The sequence below is a fragment of the Sciurus carolinensis genome, assembly GCF_902686445.1.
Source record: "Sciurus carolinensis chromosome 14 unlocalized genomic scaffold, mSciCar1.2 SUPER_4_x, whole genome shotgun sequence".
Lineage (NCBI taxonomy): Eukaryota > Metazoa > Chordata > Mammalia > Rodentia > Sciuridae > Sciurus > Sciurus carolinensis.
This window is the reverse complement of record NW_025920103.1, coordinates 5,202,301-5,217,850: the sequence shown is the minus strand read 5'-3', so window position 1 is coordinate 5,217,850 and position 15,550 is coordinate 5,202,301. Positions and strand designations below refer to the sequence as shown.

Below are 15,550 nucleotides of genomic sequence, written 5' to 3'. Positions count from 1 at the left end.
GAGGAAAATTTCATCTGTGATAAATAAATTCTAATTACAGAGGGAAAACACATGTTGAAAAGTCAGAAATGTAAGTATAAAAAGGAAAAAAAAGTCAAATATAATCTTAACCACCAAGATAAAATTACTATAAACATTTTGGTGTATGACTAATCTTTCTGTGTTGATGTAGTACAGTGTATGTGATTTATAGCTTCCCCTTCCCCCACTAGAGATTGAACCCAGAACCTCACACCTGCTAGGTAAGCTCTACCTCAGACTGTGTCCCCATCCCTTTTTTATTTATTTAGCCAGTGTCTCTGAGTTGCCCAGGTTGTCCTTGAACTTCAGATCCTTATGCTTCAACCTCCTAAGTAATTGAAATTACAGGTGTGTGCCATGTCCAATTTGTAATTCTTTTTAACTTAAAAATATAGCAAAGATTTTTATATATCATTAGCTAATCATGATTTAACTAATCAGCTTTTTTGGATGTGTTATTTTCTTTTTTTTTTTTACTGTTATCAAACATCTTGGATATAGACTGTAGATTTTAGTGTTTAAAATTACTTTGAGGGATGATCAGATCTCATGTACTGTATTGTTATTACTTTTTAGGGCTTGAATTAGAATATTGTGACAGGAACTTATTAAATGTTTATGAAATTAATGTTTATACTTCGAGCATTAAATGTTTACTTTTAATCATTCATATTTCTTTGATGTGTTTTTCAGGCTTTTTGTGAAATCTCTGTTTTTTTCTGTTGGATTTACTGTCTCTATAAATTACAGAACCCCTTGTGCCTATCTCATGACTAATTTGTTTTTCTGTGGGTCTGGAGGTTGAACCCAGAGCCTCATGCATGCTAGGCAATCACTCTATTACTGAACTTCATTCTCAATTTGATATCGCTTTCTTTGTCATTGTGGTATATGGTATAATATGAAAATAAGATACAATAAATACACCAATTGTAAAAAATATGTGATACTAGGATTTTACCCTGTTCCTCTTATACTGTTTCTGTAGAAGGGTGTTCCTTACATTTGGATTACAATCGCAATTATATTTTCTTGTTTTCAAGATGTCTTATGGACAATTTTGGTTAAGCTGTGTAATTATGATAATGCAATGACTAGGGAATATTCTGGGATGGTATCTCCTTTATAATGAGGTCCACTGTATTTGTGAACCAGGGGTTGTATTGCATCATATCCCTGAAAAGTGGTATTCCCACTAAGATAGGTGCTGTGCAGTTCTGGCTATTGCTCTTAATATTTGTCTAGATATATTCAAAGGTTTCCTTTATGTAAAAAATTATGCAACAGCTGATTTTGGTATTTGTGTTCCCTTTGGTACCCTTTTCTTTCCCATTTGTGAACTCCTTTAGGCATCCACTTACTCCTTTTATTTAGGAAATTATCTGATACTGGTCACTTATATTCGTTGGCAGTTGATTGTCAGTAAACAGATGAGAAAGGAGTATTGGATGGGATACTTTAATGTAGTAAACCTGGGCATAAATTTGATTTAATTATATTTGGACAGTAGAAAAATTATATTAGGATAACAATCGAGAGCAGTCTGACTTTTCTTGTTTTTCTGATCCCTGCTTTCCTGATTAGGATTAATAGGTAGCAGATCTAGCTAATAGAACCTGTATTCTGTGAGTGATGTGGAAGTTGCATCTTATTTTGGCTTTTTTTTTTCACCTGGAATTGGACTTAAAGACACTTAACCACTAAGCCACATCCCCAGCTCCCTAATTATATTTTATTAGAGACAGGGTCCCGCTGAGTTGCTTGGACCTTGCTAAGTTGCTGGGGCTGGCTTTGAATTCACATTTCTTCTGCCTCAGCCTCCTGAGCTTCTAGGATTACAGGCACATGCTACCATGCCCCGCCATTTTTGGCATTTTCTTAGACCTGGTGCCCACCTTGTAAAGTGAGGCAACTACTTGGTGTTCTTCCTTGTCTTTTTTTCTGTAATCATAAAATGTTTTCTCCTTCAGAACTGATAAAGTGCATTTTGTTTTGATAACTTGATATTTAATTTAGCTGAGAACTTATTGAACATTTTGTCATAATTCCCTTGTTTCATGAAAATTTGGATGTTCCTAATTTCAATATTTCTGCCTCAAATTATCATTGACTTTTTAAAAATCTCTTACTATTTCTCAGCCTTAAATTATTTTAAGTTTTTGTTCATTCTCTTTATTTCACCTATATTGGTTTTTCTGTAAAGTCATAATCAGGAATAGTTATAGAACTTCTGGTTTCAAAGTAAGTGGGCCTGTTTGGGAGTTTTTCTGTCTTTTACAGTTAGGTAGGGCTTTATTAATTGTAGTGCTAGAGATAAATTTGTTAGTAACACAAAACAAAAAAAGCTTAATTTTTTCCTTCCTTAAATATTTTATGGAGGCATCGATATGTTCTTGGAGGTAGTTTTTATTTTTCAGTCTCTTTGGGCTACTAACCTAATTTACTGTCATACTTAATTAGTGTGATAGACAGAAGAAACTCTTACTACTGACTGTACCCTAACATTAAGCAATTATTTTTTTTCATCCCTCTACCCTCTGAGATTATCTTCTCAAGTGTCATAAACTGTGTAGAAAATTTAATCAACTTGTGTCTAACACAGGGGTTAACACACTTTCTGAAGAGTCATATGGTAAATATTTTAGGCATTGTGCCATAAGGTTCCTGTCAACAACCTCTAAACAATTTTACTGTAGCTCAGAAACAGCTAATAGACAGTATATAAATGAATGAGCTTGACTGTGTTCCAATAAAATTTATTTAAGGGTGCTGAAATATGAAAGTCTTTTTTGAAGGAAGGGAGAACTGAGGATTGAACCCAGAGGTACTTTGCCATATCCCCAGCTTTTCAAATTTTTTTGGGGGGGCAGGTACCGGGAATTGAACTCTGGGGCACTCAACCACTGAGCCACATCCCCAGTCCTATTTCATATTTTATTTAGAGACAGGGTCTCACTGAGTTGCTTAGCATGTCCCCACCCTGTTGCTAAGGCTGGCTTTGAACTCCTGATCCTCCTGTCTCAGCCTCCCAAGCTACTAGGATTATAGACAGGCACCACTGCACCTCACATGTGAGTCTTGATATGTGTTTTGCACATTTCTCCTCCACTGATTTGTTGTCTAATTTATTTTCCTAAGTGTCTTTTTAAGATGAGATGTTTTATTTTATTTTTCTTTTTCTTTGAAGTGCTGAGGATTTAACCCAGGGCACTATGCTTGCTAGATAAGCTGTATCACTAAGCTATGAGACATAGTTTTATATTTTGATGAAATCCAATTTATGAATTCTTTCTTTTATGGTTCATGATTCATAAAAGTTTTCTCACAGAATTTTTATATTTTTACCTTTTATTATGTCTGTGATTCATTTGGAGTTAATTTTTTTATGTAGTTGTCCTGTTGCATTTGTGAATTCAGTTGAATATAGGTCAGAAATATTCAAAAGCAGCTGGACATGTAGCTCAGTGGTAGAGCACTTGCCTAGCATGTGTGAGGCCCTGGGTTCAATGCCCAGCACTGGGGGCTGGGGGAATTTTTTTAAATGAATTAAGTAGGACTGAGGTTGTGACTCCATGGTAGTGAGCTCGCCTAGCATGTGTGAGACCCCGGGTTCAATATTCAGTGCTACATAAAAGTAAAGGTATTGTGTCCACCTACAACTAAAAAAAATTTAAAAATGAGTTGGTTCTATATTGAATTAGTACAGACTTTTTTCTTGTCATTGTTCCCTAAACAATATAGTGTAACAGCTATTTCTGTAACATTTACATTACATTAAGTATTATAAGTAATCTACAGATGATTTAAAGTTTATAGGAGTAGGAGGATGTGCACAGGTTATGTGCATATTTACCACAACATTATATGTAAGGGACTTGAGCATCCTACACTTTTGGTATCCCTGGGGGTTCTGGAACCAATGCCCTGTAGATATCCAGGGGTAGCTGCGAATTATAAGGTAGTGTTTAGGTTCATTCATTCTTTCATATAAAGATGTCCAGGTGTTTAACATTTTTTAAAAAGACTCACCTTTTTCTATGCTATTATCTTTATTTGTTAATAAATAACAAATTGTGCCTTTATTGAAATCAATTGCTTATGTTTGTTTACTTTGGATTCTACATAGTTTTACTGATCTTTCTCTGTTCTTAGACTGATACCACATTATCTTGATTACTGTAGCTTTACAGTTAGGTCTTCAAATAAGGTAAATCCATTTGAGAGAATTTTAAGAGCTTTGAAATTTGATTTTTAAATTTTGTGTTACTGAATTCTGGGAAGAAGATCCATAATTTTCCTTAGATTCCCAAATTTATCTTTTACTCCCAAAAAACTTAAGATTCACTGCAGTATGAAGTTAATATATCTCTGTCTTGAATTATTTGTTGGTAAGTTTCATGAAAGTTCCAGGTTAAAAAAATGTTTCATCAAAAATTAATTTCCTTATAAGAAATAGATGAGATATTCTAATGGGTTGCTTAAAGTGTCAACCATTTCCTTTTTTTTTAAACCATATTGTAAAAATACTAACTGTAATCAAGATACATGTTGGGGACTGGATGTAACCTTCAGTGCTGGAGTGCTTGCCTATATATGTGAGACCCTGGGTTCAATACCTAGCAGTACAGGAAGAAAAAAAAAAGATGTGTAGGGGAAAGTGAGTAAGTGTATTTATTAAGATGTTTACTCACCAAAGAAAGTCATTGAAAATGTCAATTCGGCTTCGGAAGATAAAAGTTTACAGTAGCAGCTATATTATACTCCATTGTAAGAGTTCATCTGTTTGAAACCTTGTATTATATTCTGTGATATTTCAGAATTAACACTCTTCTTAATCTTAGAGGCATCATTAAACTTGTTATGGTTTTGCTAAGGATAAGTATAAGGAGGTGGTGGTTCATATTTCTACCTTTTTTCAGTGGATCATAGGCCCTTCGCCTTGTTAGATTATACTGGTGGTAGCTTTTTACTGCTTAGCCTTAGAGTCATTCCTACAATACTTAAGGATATTTCTAGTCATGATTTTCACTTAAGAATTAAAAAACAAAGAATCAGGAAATACATGTACATGAAACCTAAGCCTGGAATAATTGAATTGAACAGGTTCATGTGACGGTTGAAGAGGTAGAAATTATCTAGGCCTTTGTTCATGTTGTAAGAAGTGTTCTAATTTTGTTTTGCCACCTTGCAGATTTTAAAACAGCACTTTCAGGGAAGGAGAAACATTTTGACAGATGGTTTTCAACTGTTGTTAAGTTATTCTGTTTAAAAAAAAGATACCCATCTCATTGTAAAACCACTTGGTGTTTAAATTGAGAAATACTCATTTTGGTTTTATGTTCTTGTACTACATATATAAAATTTTTAAATTAATATCAGACATTTTTTACTCTATTTTTAGAATAAATTAATTAAAATAAAAATTTGATGCTTAAAATTAGTCACTGAATGTTTTAAGCAGTTTAGCGTACTGATTGGGATTATTCCTCCATTCACCTTGTATTTCCTACCTTGAAGTAATTATTTTACAAAATAAGTTTTTGGTTGGACTTATAGATGTATTTTTAATATTAAAGGAGATTGCAAGTACCAGCAGTAACATTGTAAAGTTATTGGAACTTATACTTTTCTGTACATAATACCTGACTTACTCCTTTTCCTGTTTCATGATTCATACTCTCTAAGAAATATCTCTGTTGCTTATGGGGGGAGAAAATCAAACAATTACTAATACAACAGTCTTAAGTGGATGTGGTTATTCTTAATGAGTTCTCGTTAGCCTAGTTTCTGGTAATATATGAAGGGAATTTAATTCCTATTATTAAAGATATTCTGTATTTTTTATGAATATCAAGCAATTACTGACTTTATACCCTTTTTAAATTGTAAAATGATGAAATACCATTGTTAATTACTCCTAAATAACTCAAAATTGGTTTTTGTTTTTGGCACTAGGGATTGAACCCTGGGCTTTGTACACTCCAAGCATGCACTTTACCATTGAGCCATACCTCAAGTCTTGTTATTTTTTAATACATTTAATACTATACTTCCAGAGAACTTCAGAGAGGGAACAAAATAAAATTCAGAGTAGTCCTTACTTTCCTATTGTAGAGCCATTGAAAGAGTTCATTTCCTCTTAGGTTGTACATGACTGCCTCTAACATTGACTATCTGTTCCAGTCTTATTACACATGCATTCTCCTATTAACAGAAACTTACACAACCCCAAGTAAGTTTCAGTGTGTATGATTCAACTCAGTACTTGCCTTTCACTGGCATCTCTTGATTCCCCACCTCCTTTAAGTTACACACTGAACTTGATAACCCAAATGTGTTATGTGGATCTTAAGAGTGGTATGAGAATAAGGTGAGATGATGAATAGTAAAAACCTTCACAAAATTAAAGTACTCTTATTTTTCTGATTTTCAAAACAGGAGGTAAACATATTTCAGATTTTCCTTTAGAAATCTCTATTTTTTTAAAGTCCAGTGACATACTTAGCACAGGTGCCTAGTAGTTAAGAACTTTTAGCAGTCCTTATGACTGACTTGTTATAACTGTTTGAATGTTGACTATATCCCACTAATATTATCTTTAAACTGCTTTTGAATTTAACACAAAAGGGCAACATATTGATATATTGGGTAAGCAATCCATGGGAAAGAGGTGAAACCTTTTAATATGGTAGTAGAAAGATTGTATATTAGGGCTTTTAGGGGGGATAATAAACATTATGATTTGTGTTTTGGCATTTTCATAACTGTAGTCACTATTTATTGCAGTCATCTGAAACTACATTGGTGACTTACATTGAATCATTTCATAGGACACATATTCATGAATTCAGTAAATATCTGGGTACCTGCTATATCCCAGATAGTACTCAGAGTATTTGGAAGTATGTTTGAAAACAAAAGTCTCTACCCTTATCTAGCCACATTCTGGTGCAGCTGTGTGTTATGGGACTGCAGGGCAGACAAACCATAACATGTAAAAAAGAAATTATGTAATATGTTTGAAGGTAATAAATACTATGGAAAAATGAAAGTAAAGCAGGTTGGAATTGGGGGATGTAGATTGCCATTTATAACAGGGAAATCAAGATAGCCCTTAATTGAGAGGTGGCATTTGTCCAAAATTTTCAGAAGATCAGGAAAAAGTTCACAGGTTCTCTTGACAGGAATTTTCCTTCCTAATTCAAGAAATGAGGAGACCAAGGTTACTAGAGTAACTAAAATACTGAAAGGTGAGTAGTAGGAGATGAATTTCCAGTGGGGTGGGGGAATAGCCAAGGGCTATTGTAGAGAGTGACTTTTGTGTTAAAGGGTAGCTAGTTGGTGTTTGCCCATAATCCTAGCAGTTCAGGAGGCCTAGGTAGAAGGATTACAATTTCCAGGCCAACCTGGGCAACTTAGCTAGACCCTGTCTCAAAAAAAAAAAAAAAAAAAAAAAAAAAAAAGCTGAGTATGTAGCTAGAAGTAGAGTGATAGTGGTTCAATCCCCAGTACCACAAAAAAAGATTTAAAAAAGAAAGGAAAACTGCTCAGGGTTTAGCAGCCAGAAATGAGTGACATGATCTCACTACAATTTAACAGGAGTACTGTGGTGTGGTATAGAGAATAGAATGGAACGTTGCAGGGTAGAAACTGGGGGGCTAGGTTTAGGTGAGAGTGGTTCAGTAGACGTATCAACTGGTCACATTTGGGATGTTTTCAGAGTAGGTCTAGTGGGATTTGTTGATAGATTGAACTTGAGGTGTGCAAGAAAAAGAAGTATCAAGGGTGAAAGAAAAGACAGGTGGAGAATTCAGTTTGGGATCTGGGTGTGGTGGCACATGCCTGTAATTCCAGTAACTCAGGAAGCTGAGATCAACTGAGGAGGCTAGGATCACAAGTTCAAGGCCAATCCCTGCAACTTAGTGAGACCCTGCCCCCCGCAAAAAAAAAAAAAAAAAAAAAAAGATGGGATGTTCTGGGTTCAATCCCCAATACCACCAGCACCCAAAAAATAAATAAATAAACTGTTTGGAGCTCTCTAAGATGTTGAGTAAGTAGTTGAATATGTGACTCTTGAGCTTTGGAGTGGGGACATGCAGCAGAGTTCACCATACCCATGTCTCATTTTCTTAATGCTACACAACTAGACAGCATTTCTCCCTTGCTTACAGTTAGTTGTCATATGATTGAGTTCTAGCTAGTGAAATGTGAATATAAGTGATATGTACCTTTCTAGGTCTGTCCATACAAATACCCTCCATCCTGTTTTCTTGTGGCTGGCAGGAACAGAGATGATTACCAGAATACCATAATATGTTGACAGTTATGTGTTATAAATGATAGGTTTTCCACAGCATAGTTTCCAGAATGTGGGGAAAAGGACCACCCTGCTAACCTGTTCCGTCACCTAGTACTGTTAGATAACTAAGAAATACACTACATAGTGTTTGAGTTCTTATCATTTTGGGGTGTTATAGCAGTTAGCCTATCCTAAATTAGGAATTTAGATGGTATTTAAAGCTATGAGACTGATGTTTGTCCATCAAGGGGATGAGTATAGAAAGGAAAAAGAAGAGATCCAAAGTTGGAGAAGAGTCAAGAACCTGAGAAGGAGCAGCCAGTGAGGTAGGAAATCAGATGAAGAAAGTTTATTAATAGGGAGTGGTCAAGTGTAAAATTCTGCTCAGAGGCCAATTAAGATAAAAAGTTGAGAATGTATCATGGAGTTAACAAAGTGGCATTATTCCTGTGGTCTATACAAGAATAAATCTAGGAGTTTTTTTTTTTTTTTTTGATTGGAGTGATTTTAAGAACAAAGGGGAAATGAAGATAGGTGCTATATGGATTGGATGTGGTTTGTCCCACACAAGTTCATGTACTTGATCTCCAGTGTGGTGGTGTTGAGGTGATAGAACTTTTAAGAGATTGGACCTTGGACTGGGTATGTAGCTCAATAGTAGAGTGCTTATCTATTCCTGGGTTCAGTTCCCAGCACCAGGAACAAGCAAAATTAAAACAGATATGGGGCTTCACTGTACGAAATGTGTTAATGCTATCTCAAGAACAGCAAGACTACCCCTCTTTGCCTTGACCCCCTTCTGCATGCTGCCAGTTCCCTTTCTGCTTCTCTGCCATGTTGTGATACAACTAGCTTCCCTTGCCCGTACTCATGTTGTTCGAACTTTCCCTACCCACCAGAGTTGTTAGTTGAATAACCCTTTTTTATTAGTTATCCAGCATTGGGTAATGGTTATAGGAACACAAAATGGAATAAAACAATGAGTGAAGTAGGGTCAAGAATTTTTTTTGATGATGATAAAGTAAGGGCATAATGTACCAGAAATGAACCATTAGATAGTAAAACATCGATGATTTCAAGACAAGGTGATTGCTGAAGCAGTGTCTCTGAAGAAGCAAGAGAGAAAGGGATTTATTGCACAAGAGGATTTCAGTCCTATTGACTTTCAATAGAATACTTCATGATTACAGGAAATAAGGCAAAGTATGTACTAACAAGTTGTGCTAGGTCAGTAGATAAAGGATGGTTGGAGTCTGATGTGATCTCTTGCAGTTGCTTCAGCCTTTTTCCCTTAAGGAGGTAAGGTTATCAGCCTGGTGTAATAATTTGGAAATATGGTATTTCAAGGTGAGAAATTAGTGTGTTAAAGTTTTTTTTAGCACTGTGAGAGTGAATTGAGTAGTGACAAGTGGTAAAATTGATAAGCAATATTAAGGTATGAAATATCTGGACAGCATTGTGGATCTCCTGACTTTTTGGTGTAGGTCCTCAGATGAGAGTTAAATGTAACTTGTCAAGGCAGTTTAACACTTGGTATGAGTCATTCTCATTTTGACTCAAACATTGGACTTACTGCTACTTAAATAACTGAATGCCTTTTCAGTACTCTTGGTTAAAATACTTACCACTCAGCTAGAATATGGCAATTTCCTTTTCTAAAACTTCTGTCTTCAATCAGTTTTTCAGTTTGTTTCCAGAATTACATTGATTTATGCAGTACTATGTTCTTTTGTCCTGTGAAGTTAAGGGATTTTCTTCCCCATTAGGACTGAAAAATCACATACCATAAGATTACTTCAAAGATTGAGGGCTGGGGATTGCCGAAGAAGCAGTTCATGGGCCAGACTTAGTTTGTGAGGCAGTTTCTTCTTGAACCAAAACACTTCTACTTCATCAGTTAATATACCGGAATTGTACTTGATTTCATTTGAAGAGTGGAAAAGGGATTCTAAAAGATAACTGAGGGTTGTGTGTGTGTGTGCGCGTGTGCGTGTGTGTGTTAGAGAGAGTACGTGCGCACGAGTGAGAGCGCACACATGCATGCATGGACATGCACGAGCATGTGCATATGTGTGATGCTGGAGCCAGACCCCAGTTTCATACATGCTAGGCATATGCTCTACACTGAAAGCATCCCTAACCCCAAAGATAACACTCTTAATTAAGGTGACAAGTCATGCACATGGTCGCATATGATTAAGATGGAGAATTACTAAATGCTATAGGAGTTCAGAAATAAAAGACTATTTTGGGCTAATGGGATCTTGATATGAAGTAATCTAGGCAGGTAGAAGAAAGACAAAAGGGTGAAATAGACAGTGGAAATCATATTTACAAAGCATTAGAGTTTCAAATACATAATTTTTGGTTAAGGAATATAACAATCTGATTATAGTTGCAAATTCTATGATGTAAACTTTGAGTAAATTAGATGGGACTGGATGGTGGAAAAGAATGATAAACTGAAAAAAATGTGCACTTTCTATTGTATACAGTGGGGTAAAATCTTTTGAGGTGTTTTGTTTGTTACCAAGATTGTAGAAGGGGACACTGTCAGCATTTAATGAACAAGATCCAGGGAAGTCAGCCATCCCAAAATACTCAGTATAGTCTGCACATTTAAAAATTATTCCAAATAACTACATGATTTGCTGGATTTCAATGATGTGGGTGAAAAAATAATTATAATGATATGAGCTTAGAAATTTACTCTATTTTATGTATAAGGCATTTGTAGAGCACACAAAATTTCACAAAATCAGATGTTATGTATGTTAGAGGAAGATTAAGGTTTTTTTTTTTGAAAACTATCAAGAGTTCTTCATCACTTTAGAGGATGTGGGGGGAAAGGTACCTTCATACATTGCTGGTGGGAACTGCAAATGGGTGCAACCACTCTGGAAAGCAGTATGGATATTCCTTAGAAAACTTGGAATGGAACCATTTGACCCAGTTATCCCACTCCTCAATTTATACCCATAGGACTCAACATGAACATACTACAGTGACACAGCCACATCAGTGTTTATAGCAGCTCAATTTACAATAGCTAGATTGTGTAACCAACCTAGATTCCCTTCAACAGGTGAATAGATAAGGAAAATGTGGTACATATACACAGTGGAATTTTACTTGGATATAAAGGATGAAATCATGGCATTTGCCAGTAAATGGATGGAATTGGAGACATTATGCTAAGTGACATAAGCCAATCCCCATAAATTAAAGGCCAGTTGTTCTCTCTGATATACAGATGCTGACTCACAGTGGGGGGGTTCATTAGACTGGAAAGGGCAGAGTCAGGGGAAGGGGAATGGGAATGGGTATGAGTAGAATACATTGGACATGACTTTCCTATATTATTATATGAATCCATGACCAGTGTAACTCCACATCATGTACTCCATGTATATATGATATGTCAAAATACATTCTACAGCTATATATAACTAAAAAGAAAAAAGAGAAGGCCTCCCAAAGGGAAAAAAAATACTTCACCTGAGAACAAAACCAAAGGATGAATGTTCTCTCTATGGATGCTAACATACAATTTGGGAGGGGGGAGTATGAGTACAGACATACTTTGGATTATGCAGAGGAGAATGAAGGGAGGGAGGATGGGAATGGGAAAGGTAGTAGAATAAATCAGACATTATTTTCCTGTGTTCATATATAAATATACCCTGGTGCAGCTCCACATCATATACAACCACAAAAATTGGAAGTTATACTCCATGTATGTATGTCAAAATACATACTACTGTCATGTATAACTATAAAGAATAATAAAATATTTTTAAAAAAGAAAATTATGTAATTGATGGCAGCACCACTTGTACAGTGATTGTGACTCAAATATTCTTCCCTTCAGTCTGAAGTTGTAGCTCTCATAGTCATAGTGGTTCTATGTATAATATAGAAGCAAGCAACTCCTTATGCTGTTTATCATAATAATTGTTTATACATTTTAAAATATAAGATATGTTAAATTTTCAAATAAATTTAAGTTGATTTCTTTCATATTATTGGTCACATTAGTATTAAAAAGTAGTAGGTTTTTCAAATTGCCCTTAGGCAGATGATCTCTTAATTTCATTTAGGACAGTTACAGGAATTATCACAGTATAGTTGTTATAAAAAGTGGAAATCAATTTCTGTTCTCTGTGATTGTGAACTGGATTATTATGACAAACCTTTCTGATGAATAACTAACCTAAAAATCTTTTATTTATTTATTTTTTATTTTAACTTGAAGAGCTGAAAAGATAATGGGGAGCTGTCAGGTCAAATTCTAGGAAATAGCAGGAACCAGAGAAATAAGTAAAGAATGAAATGGGTTTTGCCCTAAGGGTAGTTTCTAGTCTATACATGTTTGGACCTGGGTTTGGTAGTTTTTTTTTATGGAGTGAAGAGGACAGAAGTCATGGCCTAACATTCATCTAAAGTCAGTGTCAGAAAGAACAATCTCATTGTTAGATGGATCCCCAAGGATTATCATTAGGTTGTCAGCAAAACAGAACTAAATTGTTTGCCCATTCTTGTACCTCAGGGATCGAAGGGAAGGTTGAATGGAGCACGGTAAGAAATGAAAGTAAGAAAAACAAATCTTTCAAATTGTGAGGACAGTTTTAGCCTTCCCACTGATTTGCTGCCCAGGTTTGCTGTGAGTGGTCCATTGACCCTCAATCCTTTTATCATAATTCTTAGTTTCAGGTTAATGGTATTCCCAAGGCCTGGCAGAAGGAAAGGCAAATCATTTATGGAGAAGACCTTTCATTCTCAGGGAGTTACTATCAATTTTTCAAGGACAATGAATAGTATGTTGTCACAAGTAACCAAGCATAGTAAAAAATAATAATAAGCAAATTATGTATAATTGTAATAGACTACATGTTATATATTTATAGAATTATTTGAGCAGTATAATGTGTGCAAGTACTTAAAAGTAAGCTTTTTAAAAATAGAAAATAACCAAGCATGCATTCAGATGGCAATATGAATAAGAAATAGAGCAGAAATAGATCCACAAAATCCCCAGATAATGTAAACATCAGATGAATTTAAAACAATCGCTGTTGAGTTTAAAGAATTGAAGACAAGCAGAGAAGAAGAGACTATAAAGAATGACTTCCTAGATTTGGGGGGGAAAAGTAAATTCCAGAAATGAAACTACTGTATACCAAATACATCTAAGTGAAAGACTTAACAGATTGTACTTAGCTGAAGAAAGAATTGGTTTGCCTAGAAAGTAAGGCAGAAGAGGCTTACCAGAATACAACCCTCAGGTTCAGAAAACTGTAAAATATTGAAGAGAGTTTTAGAGACATGGAAGACAGTGAGACCTGACATTTAATCAGAGCTGGGGAGGAGGTGAGGAGAAAGAGATTAGTGCAGAGGTAATACAGATGAATGGGTAAAGAAACTGTGGTATATATATACACAATGGAATATTATTCAGCCACAAATAATAATAATAATATGGCATTTGCATATAAATGGATGGAATTGGAAAATATCATGCTAAGTGAAATGAGCCAATCCCAAAAAACCAAAGACCAAATGTTTTCCATAAGTGGATGATGATATATAATGGGGGTGGCGAGTGGGGGAGTGAGAGAAGAATGGAGGAACTTTAGATTACATCAAGGAAAATGAAAGGGAAGGGAGGTATGAAAAATGGTGGAATGAGACAGACACCATTAACCTATGCTCACTTAGAATGGGGGCAGAATAGAGGTTCACTGAATTGGTGAGGGAGGAATTGTAGGAGGGGTTGGAAATGGAAAAGACAGTAGAATGAATTGGACCTATCATTCCTGTGTTCATATTATTACACGACCAGTGTAACTCCACATCAAGTGCAACCACAAAAATGAGAAGCTATACTCCATGTATGTATAAAATGTCAAAATACATTCTGTTTATTCATGTATAAGTAAAAAGAACAAATAAAATATTTTTAAAAAGAAGTGCATCAAATTTCTAACCATATAAATAATAAGAAATCTGTACCCAGACAAATCATAGTAAAACCACACAAACCCTAAAAGAAGGGAAAAAAATCTTAAGAGCAGCCTGAAACAAAGATTGCCTTCAAAGGAGAAACTATGGACTGACAGCCAACTTTTCAACAAAAACTGATACATTCTCAAAATAATTGTGAATTGAAAGAAAATACATTAGGTGGAAAGGTTTCAGATAAAAGTCTGAAATGCAAAACGGTGTAAAGAGCAGAGTGTGACAAATATGAGATGTACTGAAATAAACTAACTCTGTAAAATATTGGTAAGGCCTTAATTAAAGTATGACACAAGAAGTATTGAGGCCTTTATGTTGTCTGGGAGATAGATATATGTCCATTGTAACTACTAAGGCAAGAAAAAGAAGCTTAAAAAACAAAAGGATTGGGAGGACCCGCAGGGAGTCCCCCTGGCTGGCCGCTGCTGCAGAGTGGACCCTCTGCCCTGCTGCCCGTCAGGGAGGAGGGTGCCAAGGAGCAAGGAGGGTAGCTGCGGGAGGTGGAGGGAGCAGCGGCAGGTGCGGTGGGCCAAGATGGATTTCCAGCAGCTGCCCGACTGCGGAGAAATGGTGCTCCAACACGCCCTTCGAGCTCATCGCCACCAAGGAGACCTAGCGCAGGATGGATTTCTACGCCGACCCTGGCGTTTCCTTCTATGTGCTGTGTCTGGACAACAACTGCAGCAACAATTTTCATGTGTGGAGCTAGAGCAAGGACTGCCTGCCTTTCTTGCAGCTAGCACAGGATTACATCTCCTCCTGCTGCAAGAAGATGCTCCATGAAGTCTTGGAAAAAGTCTTCAAGTCCTTCAGACCTTTACTGGGTCTTCCGGATGCAGATGATGATGCATTTGAAGAGTACAGTGAAGATGTGGAGGAGTAGGAGCCATAGGCGGACCACCCCCAAATGGGGTTCAGTCAGCAGTAAACCTCCAAGGGCACCCTCTGGAAAAGGAGAGTGAGCCCGCTGTACCCTAGGTGGGGTCCTGTGCGCCTGGGTTAGCACTTTGCATTAGCACTTCAAAACAGGACGTCTGGTACCCAGCATCCAAATTAAAATGAAATACCTTTTTAATGACCACACAATATCTGTGATGAGCTTTGCTTGGAAGTGACCTGAATTTCAGTCCCGCTTCAGTGGGGTTTCTATGGAGTTGTCTTGGTAGCCTTTGCCACTTTGAATTTAGAGTCTCTTGTGGCTGCCTATTTTTT

The 15,550-nt window shown here is 36.1% G+C and overlaps 1 pseudogene; it reads left to right on the top strand.

Annotated features, from left to right (window-relative positions):
* Window positions 1-14,872: 14,872 nt before the first annotated feature.
* Window positions 14,873-15,266, top strand: LOC124973049 (maturin-like; annotated as a pseudogene).
* Window positions 15,267-15,550: the final 284 nt, after the last annotated feature.